The sequence below is a fragment of the Eptesicus fuscus genome, chromosome 15 (genome assembly GCF_027574615.1).
Source record: "Eptesicus fuscus isolate TK198812 chromosome 15, DD_ASM_mEF_20220401, whole genome shotgun sequence".
NCBI classification, from domain to species: Eukaryota; Metazoa; Chordata; class Mammalia; order Chiroptera; family Vespertilionidae; genus Eptesicus; species Eptesicus fuscus.
In genome coordinates this window covers 45831995-45844338 of record NC_072487.1, presented here as the reverse complement: position 1 = coordinate 45844338, position 12344 = coordinate 45831995, and the positions used below count along the sequence as shown (strand labels likewise).

General features: G+C 42.3%; 1 non-coding gene across 1 annotated transcript; it reads left to right on the top strand.

The window, feature by feature from the left end:
* The first annotated feature begins 6265 nt into the window (after nt 1-6265).
* LOC129151787 (U7 small nuclear RNA) lies at nt 6266-6328 on the top strand. Its single transcript, XR_008558421.1, has one exon. It is a non-coding gene; the product is annotated as a U7 small nuclear RNA (small nuclear RNA).
* Nucleotides 6329-12344: the final 6016 nt, after the last annotated feature.

Here is a 12344-nt window from a genome sequence, read left to right as displayed (position 1 = left end):
CAACGCTGGCTCACGCACTGACAGCGAGTTGGCCAGCCTGTCCCACCGCAAGCCCCTTGGTGTTAAAAAGCGTTTGTCTCCACATGTTTCCTAGGCCAAACCTGGTCCACGCCCCTTATCTCCTCTTTTGATGAACTAAGCCAAGGTCTTTTTTTTAAAGAAATAGGTGGGTTTTGTGCCAGCAGCCAGAGGTATCTGGGGACCGAAGGGTTGGCTCTCATGTGGAGAGTGGGTGTGTTGCCCTCGCTATGTAACGTCCAGGACCTGCCAGTTCAGGGCAGTGGGGGCACAGGCAGGTTTGGGTGGCGGCAGACTAGAGGCGCGCCTCCCCTGAAAGACGGCAGAGAACTCACCTTCCTACTGTGCGTTCCTGAGGAAAGGCAGCCCTGGGGCCTCATGCTGCTCTCTGGGGGTTTCCACAAGCTGCCAGGTTTTAGACCCACACGAGACTTCATAGTCATGCAGCTGTGCCAGCCTGCGGAGGGAGTGGGCGGCTGGCCCTGACCAGAGACTTTCCTGGGACCGTTTCGAGCTCGGCATTTACTAGGGATTTAAAGAGTCCCTCCTTTCCTCCCTCCCTCCCTCTTTCCCTGTCTTCCTACTCACGAGGAGTGAAGGTGGGAAGGAATGTTTACGCAATAAGTGGAGACAGTTGAAGGTCCATGCAGCAGCGGGGACTGTATTTTAAAAATGAGAAGAGTGGTTCTCAGTAAGTCAGTTAACAAACCTTTTGACGTGGCCACTGGGCTTGCAGATGCCTGAGGACTGACTCAGGCAGAGACTCCGCCCCAACACCCCTGGAGGGGCAGATGGCGCTGAGGCCTGGCCACAGCCTTTAAGGATAGTGAGAATGAATTTTTACACCGGTGAAGACTAAGGAAGAGCCCACGGTGGTGACTTTCCGTCAGAGGTGGCACTGCAAGGCAGGAATACTGTCAGGACATGAACGTTAACGTGTCGGAATGTGTACAAGCAAACCTGTTATTGTTTGAATATTCTTGGCCCAATAAAGCAGTACTGGTGGCCGTGTGCTGAAGACCCTCAAGCACTCTGTGGCAGGATAATGTCTGAGATACTGACTCGTCCCCCGCCCTGTGCCCCTTCGTTTGTTATTTCCCCCTCTTAGTGGAAAGCAGAGAAAAGAAGGCTTCTTCCTGGCTTTGCATTTCACAAGCCCACACCCTCTGCAACCTGGAGAGGACGGGGCCATAGCCCCGTGGAGTGAGGAGAGGTTCCAGAGCCTGGTGGGGTGGGGTGGGGTGGGGGTTCCAAGAGAACAAACAGATGGTCGTTGAAGCCAGTGGGAGGAGAGTTCCCTTGGGGCCACCAGGAGGGCCTTGTGGGCAGGGTGCGAGCACCCAGGAGCCAGCTGGGATCCAAGCCGGTGCTCACCCTCCAGTGGGCATCATTCATCATCTGAGCTTCCCTCCCCAGCCACCAGCTTTACGCGGCGGCTGTGCAGCAGGATGGTCAGGTTGTGAGGACCATCCCTGCACCCTGCTCTCCCTCCCTCCTGTAAATCCGAGAGAAGTAGCACTCTTCACCCCAGCGGTGAGAGTGGGGTGAAGGCCAAGTCCCTGACACTACACTGGGAAGAATGGGGCTGAGGGGCTGAGAGGAAGCAGCTTGGAAGCCCCTGAGCGGGGACAGTGGTTAACACAGCCTTGTCACCCCGTGAAAGGCCCTGGCTGGGTGCTAGAGGGCTCTGGCTTTTAATCACCATGTGATCTTGGGCAAATACTGCATTTCTTTGGGTCTCAGTTTTCACATTGCATTCATTCATTCACTCATTTACCCTGTCATTCAATTTTATTTCCATTTAACAATTATTTCCTTAATCTTCACCTCTTATTTAATGAACATTGTTCCAAGCACCATTCATAGGTGAAACCCTCCGTTGGACACTGGACATACAGACACTCCTGGAACTCCCAGCCCAGAGCTCCAAAGGGAGGGGGTCGAAGAGATTAGTCTCCAAGTTTCTGCCAATTCTGACATTCTGTAATTCTAATATCACTGCAAGTTTTACATACCCCCCCCCCCCCCCCCCCGCCCTTAAGCAAGGTAAAACCCTTATTTCACGGAGCCTGTGTCTCAACGACAGCACCTTCGTGCCCTGAGGGACTGGTTTCACTCTGTGGAAATGGCTCAAGGTCATTTGGAGCCAAGTGCGGTGGAAAAGGCAGCCAGGGCGTAGAGTTCCGGGCGGCCTGAAGTCCCCCTGAGCACAGCTTTCCAGTGCCCCGGGGTGGTCTCTCAGGGGTGCGGCTTTTGTTAAGCTTTCAGATCTCTGAGCACAGCTTGCCGAGCCAGAGGGAGAGCCTCCCAGCTGCTGGTGGGCAGCCTCCATCAGGAGGTCACTGCGGTGGCCTTCGCTGACCTCAGCTTCTGTGTCTCGCCTTTGCCACAGTGAGCGCCATTTCATCTTCCCTCTCCCCCAGCTTCCTTCCAAGACCGGCAGCACTTTCAAGTAGTAAAGGAGGCCTCATCTAAGAACACACTCATTTAAATGCTAATTACATGCCCACTCTCTTTACTTACTTATTTATTTAATCCTCACCTGAGGATGTTTTCCCATTGATTTTTAGAGAGAGTGGAAGGCAGGGGGAGAGACAGAGAGAGAGGGAAACATCCATGTGTGAGAGACACATCGATTGGTTGCCTCCCGCACACATCCCGACCAGGCCGGGATAGAACCTGCAACTGAGGTATGTGCCCTTGACCGGAAGTGAACCTGGGACCCTTCAATCCTCGGGCAGATGCTCTGTCCACTGAGCCAAACCGGCTAGGTCCTCATCTCAATTTAGAGCTACTCTTTTCTCTTCTGGGAGAGGAGGAAGCCTGTTGAACAGAAGAAGCTGCTGTCATTCTGTGAGTACTTCCGAATTATCCAGTCAGATTGCACTGTGAGTGTGCACGGACATATCTCACACCTTCTCCAGACCAGGAGTACTTGATTTCACCCACTCATCTACTCCTTTATTCTCCAAGTAAATGGTAGTCACCTAGCTCCCAGCAGTGCAGCTAGGCAGGGGTGATGGGTAAGACACAATCCTTGCCTCCTGAAGCTCATGATACTGGAGAAGGGATGGACCCTATACAATCAATGGTGATACAATACAGTAGGTGCATGAAAAATGTCAGAGTGAGTGAAAGCACAGAGGAAAAGAGGGCTGATTGGGCTCTTCTTTGTGGTAGACTGTGTTCTTGTTTGCACACAAACACTATTTTCTCAAGGATTATGCTTCCCTACTCCATTAATGTCAGACTTGGCCATGGGACTTGCTCGGGTCACTAAAATGAGGTGTATCATTTTGGGTCAGAAGCTTTAGAAACCAGCACATGGTCTGCTATATTCTTTTCTTTTGCCCGTTGCCATGATGACAAGAAACTATTCAACTAAGTGCTTTTGTCTCCCTTCATGTCTTCTGTTTGCTTGCTATGTCACAAGCAAGCTTTGGAAGCTGACTCTACCGATTAGCCAGAAAAGAAGTGCTCTTCAAAGGATATTGGGAAGGTCTCAAAATCACTGGGGAGGAGGGAGTGGGTTAGAGAAGCAGACTTGGGTTGAGTTTCCAGCAATAACATCACAGAACTTCTCAGAGAAAGCAGGGTTTCCCAACTCCATGAGTAAGGGTACAAAGGTATGGCTGTAACAAAGATGCTCAAAATCCAGTGTTTTAAAGAATGTAGAGCTCTTCTTTTATCTAACAGTTTCAAGGTGAACAGTGTAAGTTTTTACAGTTTGATGACTTTTGATAATTTAGTACATAACTTCTTCTAGATATCAAATTTCATACTTGAAAAGGCTACTTTAAAATCCCATGGAAATGTCTTGTGGTAACAGTGATAGATTTTAAATAATAGATTAAACCACATAAAATTGCAAGTTCTAGGTCAGTTTTGACTTGCAAAAAATGACAATTTCATATATTCAACCTAATCCAATCAAACTTTGTCTAATAACATATTTCAAAATAAAGTAGAAGCTTTTTATTTGAGCATGTATTGATGTCAACATACTAATCTTAACAATTCACTAATAACATCGGTTAAATATCACATGTGAACCTTTTAACTTTATCAGAGTTGGCATTTTGCTTTGAACCCATAAGATTTATTAACCACACACACATAGACATATGTTTTATACATTTTTTAATTTAAAAATTTGCAGGTTTCCATTCAACTCCAGGTAAACAAGTGTTAGTAAGTAAGCTATTTCACTGAAACTAGGAATATTCTTCAACAAATCTGCAAGGTGAGATTCACTTGTAAAAAAAAAAATCCCCATTTCAATGCACACATTCTTGACGACTCTTACTTTGAATGCCAACACTCTTTGGTATGAAAAACGGTGGTCTCTAATCACATGCTTCACTGAAAGCTGAAATCAGGTGGACTCCTGAGAGGAAGGGAGAGGGAGAGAGAAAAACATCAATGTGATTGAGAAACATGGATCGGCTGCCTCCTATGCCCCCCACACTAGGGATCGAACCTGCAACCCCGGCATGTGCCCTGACCAGGAATCGAAGTGGTGCCCTTTGGTTCATGGTACGATGCTCAAGCAACTGAGCCACACCCAGGGCCCATTACATTTCATTTTGAAAAATCTTTATTTATTACCTCAAACAATTCGTCTGCAGTAGTTTGATTTGGCACTTTGCTTGGGGAGCAAATGGTGTTCCTCCAAGCATTTCTCTTTGGGCCTTCTAATTAGCACCATGAACGGACAGTTACGCATATTTGCAGTTACATCAGTCAATTGATAAGCGTCTGGATTAGTGCGTGTCTCCATTATACGAAATGCCATCCGCATGTCTGCTAATGGCATCATCTGATGGGGGGCTCTTTTCTGCTTCCTCTGCCTGGGGTGGTCCCAGTTAGGCTGCGGATAATTTCCATGCATGTAGATAAAAAGAGCAACTCTGCATTTGTGTGAGGCATTTATAACTTTAGTTATTAATTTCATGACTTTTTAACCAGCGTTCTGATATTGTTACCAATCTCATAAAAGAATGTCATTTCTCATTTTGAGCATCCAATGCATAGAAATCATATCTTTCCTGTTTAATATGGAGGACTTGGGCTCAGGTGGTGGTGTCGTATTCAGGGGCCATCGCTTCATTTGCTAACTTCAAATATGATGTCTAAGCTGAGGAAAAAAAGGCTTACGAGGCCCCCAAATCGAAGTTCAAGACCTTCCTTATAAGTTCCTAATTAGTGACTCAAAATCATTTTTTTTACTGCTGTGAATGTTTATTACTCTAATAGCTTTAGAATTTAATTAAAAGCATTTCCATAAATAAGTATGTGTAAAAATAAGCATTTAAATGTGAAACACTTGAAGCCTTTTTATGGCTTCAGAAAGTCTTTTGGTCAGTACATTTCTAGATCATCTTCATTCTTTAGAATGCTTTAAAACAAATCATGGGACGATTCTGGAAGATGGTGGTTTAGGAAGAACCAGGAACCTGTCTCATCATGTAAACAGTGATTGCATTGGCAGCATCTGTCTGATGTAACTGTTTTGGAGTCCTTGAAGGCTTGCAGCTTCTAGGGGAAGCTTGACAGTAACTTGTAAATTGTGGTTAATTTTGGTCAATTTCAGCTCTTAGCGCATAGTAACACTACCCGTCCCCACTCCTAGCTCTGTGGCGGAAGCCCTGCACCCATTCCTGGAGAAGCCTGCACACAGCTTGCAGGAACCAGGATAGGCAATAAGGACCCTGTCCTCCAAATGTCAGGGGTCTGTGCTCTGATTGCAGATTGATGCCACTGATCAAGACAGTACTGACAAAGAGAAGGGTGGCCATTCTTGTTGTACCTTGCTTCCTTCTTATAAGCCCCTCATTTTTTAGCTGAAGTGACTTCCAGGGGACTTAAAGGATCAACAGCCTTCCACCCCTCATTAAGACTAGGACAGTAAAGTCTGACTGGCATGGCTCAGTGGTTGAGCATTGACCTGTGAACCAGGAGGTCATGGTTTGATTCCCAGTCAGGGCACATGCCTAGGTTGCAGACTCGATCTCCAGTGGGGGGCACATGAAGGAGACAGCAGATCAATGATTCTCTCATCATTGATGTTTCTATCTCTCTCTCCCTCTCCCTTCCTCTCTGAAATCAATAAAAATATATTTAAAAAAAGACTAGGACATTAAAAAACAACTGCACATACAGGGAAAATTAGAAAGTGACCATGCACGCCCCGAGACTGTGCATGTGTAGGCTCAGAAAAGACCCGAGGAGATTTTAAAGACACACCTAGTGCCTACAGCTCCTTTTGAATCTGTCCAGCAGGTCTTCAAGTTTTTACTGGAAGGTCCTAAAAAAAAAAAAAAAAAAAAAAAAGACACACCTCAGGCTGAACAAAATAGAATTATCAATAAAGAGAAGGAAAAATGTAAAAAAAAAAATCTGGAGCCTAAAAGTACAGTAAAAACAAACAAAAAAAATCACTAGAGAGATTCAAAGGCAGATTTAAGCAGGCAAAAGAAAGAATCAGCAAACTTAAAGATAGGATAATAGAAATTATTGAGTCTGAGGAAAAGAAGCCAAAAAGATTGAAGAAAAAGGAACAGAATCTAAGGGACCTGTAGGATATCATTAAGTAGACTAATATATGCATTGTGGGGGTCCCAGAAGGAGAAGAGAAAGAGAAAAGGGCAGAGAGAATATTTGAAGAAATAATTACTGAAAAATCCCCACATTTGATGAAAGACATGAATATAAACATCCAAGAAGCTCAAGTAAGATAAACTAAAAAAGACTCATACTGAGACACATTTTAGTCAAGCTTTTGAAAGCTCAAAGAGAGACTCTTGAAAGCAGCAAGAGAGAAGCAGCTCATTACATAAGGGGGATCCTCAATAAGATAATCATCAGATATCTCATCAGGAACGTTGGAGGCCAGAGGGCCATGGGCTTGGATGGGACACTGAAACCATAGTGAACAAAGGGAAACATAGACAAATTAGACTTCATCAAAATTTAAAATTTTGTACATTAAAGGATATTATCAACAGAGTAAAAAGGCACAGAATGACAGGAAATATTTGCAAATAATTTATCAATTAAGGGATTAGTACCCAAAATATATAGAGAACCACTAAATTCAACAACACAAAACGTAAAACCCAGTTCAAAAACGGGCAAAAGACTTGCATAGACTTTTCTCCAAGGAAGATGTATGAACGGCCAATAAACACATGAAAAGATGCTCAACCACACTAATTATTAGAGAACTGTAAGTCCAAACAACAATGAGATACTGCCTCACATCATGAGGATGATTACTATAAAAAAACAGAAATCAACAAGTGTGGAGAGAATGTGATTACTATAAAAACAAAACAAAACAGAAGTCAACAAGTTGGAGAGAATGTGCACAGTTGCTGTGGAAGAGTATGGTGGTTTCTCAAAAAATTAAAAATAGAGCCGAAACCGGTTTGGCTCAGTGGATAGAGCGTCGGCCTGCGGACTCAAGGGTCCCAGGTTTGATTCCGGTCAAGGGCATGTACCTTGGTTGTGGGCACATCCCCAGTAGGGGGTGTGCAAGAGGCAGCTGATCGATGTTTCTCTCTCATTGATGTTTCTAACTCTCTATCCCTCTCTCTTCCTCTCTGTAAAAAATCAATAAAATATATTTTAAAAAATTAAAAATAGAATTACTAGTTCTGAATATATACCCAAAAGAATTGAAAGCAGGGTCTCAAAGAAATATTTGTACACCAAGTTCATAGCAGCATTACCCACACTAGCTAAAACTTGGAAGCAATTCAAATGTCCATCAATGAATGAATGGATGAGAACAATGTAGTAGACAAACAATGGAATATTATTCAGCCTTAAAAAGGAGGTAAATTCTACAATATGCTAGAATATGAATGGGCTTTGAAGACATTATGCTAAGTGAAATAAACCAGTCACAAAAAGACAACTATTGTATTATTCCATTTATATGAGATGCATTGAATGGTCAGAATCATAGGGACAGAAAGTAGAATGGTGGTTACCAGGGTCTCTGGGGAGAGGGGAATAGGGAGTTATGTTCAATGTGTATACAGTTTCAGTTTTACAAGATGAGAAGAGTTCTGGAGATGGATGATGGTAGTGTTTGCATAACATGTGTAATATCAGTGAACTGTAACCTTAAAAATGGATAAGATGGTAGATTTTATACTATGTATTTACAATAAGAAATTAAATAAATAAAAAATATCAAAGAAATGAAGTATTCAGTGAACAAAATGAAAATTAAAACTTTGATTTTCACTTAATAAAATAATAAAAATTCTGAAAAAGTACACAAAATATAATTACTACCCTCATATAGCATTAAATATATTGAAAATCAATTCCATGAAATTGTAAAGGCACATTTAATAAGTAAAATTAATTAAATTATATTTATTATTATTTTTCCATAGAAATGCAAAGAAATTCCAGCAATAACCTGAATTTGGCAAACTGAAAATTTCAAAAGCAAATAAAAATAAAAAACAGGAAATCATAATGAAAAGAATTAATAAAAAACAATAACTTAATAGATAATATCAGCAATGAAAAACTCAATGTATTTTTACATTAGCAGAAAAAATTGTGAATTGTGTAAACTTGTGGAAAATTAATTTAAAGAGAAAACTAAATATTTAAAATTCATCTGTAATAAAAAGCATTTCACGGAAAAAAAACAACACCCCAAATTACAATTAAAGTAATGATCAGATGACTTGCTATGCATCAATCAAATGCATGGGCAGATGCTGTGTGGTGTTGCCACCCTTGAGTGCTCTCTGGCAACAAGTCAGTGATGCATGGTTATATGCCTCAAAATAATATTTACTGGATGCTGGAATTTGATAGAGGGAGTCATATAAATTGTGACCAAGATATTTTCTTTTTTTAAAAAAATGTTTTTATTGCCCTAACCGGTTTGGCTCAGTAGATAGAGCATCAGCCTGCGGACTGAAGGGTCTCAGGTTCGATTCCGGTCAAGGGCATGTACCTTGATTTCGGGCACATCCCCAGTAGGAGGTGTGCAGGAGGCAGCTGATTGATGTTCCTCTCTCATCGATGTTTCTAACTCTCTATTCCTCTCCCTTCCTCTCTGTAAAAAAAAAAAAAAATCAATAAAATATATTAAAAAAATGTTTTTATTGATTTCAAAGAGAAGAAGGGAGAGGGAGAGATAGAAACATCAATGAGGAGAATCATTGATCTGCTGCCTCCTGCTGCCACCTACTGGGGATCGAGCCTGCAACCTGGTCATGTGTCCTGACTGGGAATGGAATCATGACTTCCTGATTCATGGGTTGATCAATGTTCAACCACGGAGCAGCACTGGCTGGGCCAAAATATTTTCAATAATCATCTTTTTTAAACAACAGAAATTTCTTTTTTCATGGTTTTGGAGGCTGGTAGTCCGGGACTAGGTGCTAGCCAATTTGGTTTTGGGTGAGAGCTCTCTCTGTGGCTGGCAGATGACTGCCTTCTCCCTGTGTCCTCACAGGATGGAGGCCGGTCAATTTTAATAAAATCTTTTAAAATTTCAAAGTATTACATATGTCCCCCTTTTCCCCCCATTGACCTCTTTTAGCCTGCCTCCACATCCCGCCCCTAAATACACTTTTTAAAAGAGTATTTTAAGGTTTACAGAAGGTTGTGCAGAAAGTATAAAGAGTTCCTATATATCTTCCATCCCCTCTGGCTCCCAGTTTTCCCTGTTATTATCTTTGCTTTTTCCAGATAGATGTCATATAGTTGGTATTGTACAGTATGTAGACTGGCTTCTTTTATTTAGCATTATGCATTTAAGGTTCCTTCATGTCTTTTTGTGGCTTGATAGCTTATCTGTTTTTGTTGCTGAACAATATTCCATTGCATGGATAGAACACAGTTTTTTATCATTCACTTATCGAAGGACATATTGGATGTTTCCAATTTTTGACAATTATGAATAAAGCTGTTATAAACATTTGTGTGCAGGTTTTTGTGTGGACATAGTTTTCAACTCATTTGGCTTAATATCTATGAGTACAATTATTGGATTGTATGGTATGTTTCGCTTTGTAAGAAACTATCAAACTCTCTTCCAAAGTGGCCGTGCCATTTTGATTCCCACCAGCACAGAGTGGGAGTTCCTGTTATTCCACATCATCACCAGCATCTGGTGTAGTCAGTGTTTTGGATTTTAGCTACCTAATAGGTGTGCAGCAGTATCTCAAAATAGTTAATTTTGAAATTCCTAATGAGAACCTTTTCATATGCTTATTTGCCATCTCTATACCTTCTTTTGCTGAAGTGTCTGTTCAGATTTCTTGCCTAATTTTAAATTAGATTATTTGTTTTGAGTTTTAAAAGTTTTTTTCCCCTATATTTTGGACACAAGTCCTTTGTCTTTTTTGTGTTTTGCAAATATTTTCTCCCAGTCTGTGACTTGTCTTCTTATTCTCTTAAGTGTCTTTCACCGAGCAGAAATTTTTAATTTTAATGAAATCCAACTTATAGTGCTTTTGGTGTTATATCTAAACAGTCATCAGCAAACTTAAGGTTACCTAGATTTTCTCCTGTGTCATCTTCTAGAAGTTTTATGGTGTTGTTGTTGTTAATCCTCACCTGAGGAGATTTTTTCATTGATTTTTAGAGAGAGTAGAAGGGAGGGAGGTAAGGGAGAGAGAGAGAAACATTGATGTGAAAGAGACACATCAATTGGTTGCCTCCCACATGCACCTTGACCAGGGTCAGGGATCAAACCTGCAACCCAGGTAAGTGCTCTTGACTGGGAATCAAACCCACAACCCTTTGGTGTGTGGGCCTGAGTTCTAGCCACTGAGCATACCAGCGAGGGCAAGTAGTCCAGTTTTAAACTTATCTCTTGAATTCATTATTTGAATTCCTCTTGCCATACATACACACACACACACACACACACACACACACACACACACGTATAACACTGGCCACCTTTCTTTGATGGGTACTCCAATATGTGGTAATTTACCTAGCTGTTTTTTTCATGTATGCCAGAGTCCATATATTTAACATTTTTTAAAATCCTTATCCAAGGACATCCTTTTATTGATTTTTATATAGAGAGAAAGGGAGAGGGAGAGAGAGAGAAAAACATCAATGTGAGAATGAAACATCAATGTGTTGCCTCCTGCACATGCCCCAACGGGGGGTCAAACCAGAAACCTGGGTATGTGCCCTGACTGGGAATCGAACCCACGACCTTTCAGTGTACTGTACGATTCTCCAACCAACTGAGCAGCACCCACCAGGGCCAGAGTCCATCTATAATAATAAAAGTGTAATATGCTAGTTAGACCAGATGTCCTTCCTGACGAAGCTACGGTGGCGGGCCTGAGCCCCTTGCACGAATTTCATGCATCAGGCCTCTAGTATATTTATACTAGCTGAATCTCAGACTTCATCCTAAACCAGGCCTGATAACCAATTCCAGATTCTTCTCATTTCTTCTTTTTCCTGTTGTTCTTATTGGTCTTATTCTGCTTCCTTGACATTTGAGATAACAATTTTGGGATATTGAGCATGACTCTTTTGTGGCCAAAAGTCACTATAATGAAGATGGACAAGTAGCTAGCCTTGAAAGAAAAGCTTGGACTGTGTTGGGTGCTGACTTTTCTTTGATCTCTAGGCTCTCTTAGATCTGCTCTTTGGATTGGGAGAGATGGTTCAACCCGTTTCGTTTTTCAAACTGGAGTGGGACAATCACATCACTGCCACCTCTTCTGTGCATATAGAGATTTACAGATTACAGACTGTAACCTGGTCCCCTCCACTGATGTTGTCTTATCCCGGCTTCTCAGACACCTGTGAGATGGGCCAAACAAAGGTAGATGTGCTCATCTTTGAAGTTAAGGAAATAATGAAAAGGCATGTGCCCAGGATCCCCAGGGTTGGCCAGTAGCTGGGTCAAGAATCAAATCCACATCTTCCCAGACCCTCCACACTGACCTCCCTGCTAGGAACGGCTGTGATATTCGCAGGCCCAGTGCAAGAGTACACATGGATGCCCACATACTCTTGTCTAACTCTTTGAAAACAACAGTCAATCTACCAAGAGTTAAAGAAACTATACTCCAGTTTTGACAAATTGTCACAGTTTGGGTCTCCAGGAGCAGACACTGAGACTGAGTTTGGCCTGAAGGGTGTTTACTAGTGATCAACACAGAGAGGAAGGAGGAACAGGCAGAGGGAGAAGTCCAACTGCAATGCAGGCCCCACCAAGCCTCAGTCAACCCCACAGAGTGGCCTAGGGCATGTATGGCCCATCAGAAGATACCAAGTTAGGTGAAAGGGCTGGTTCACGCCTCCCTAGC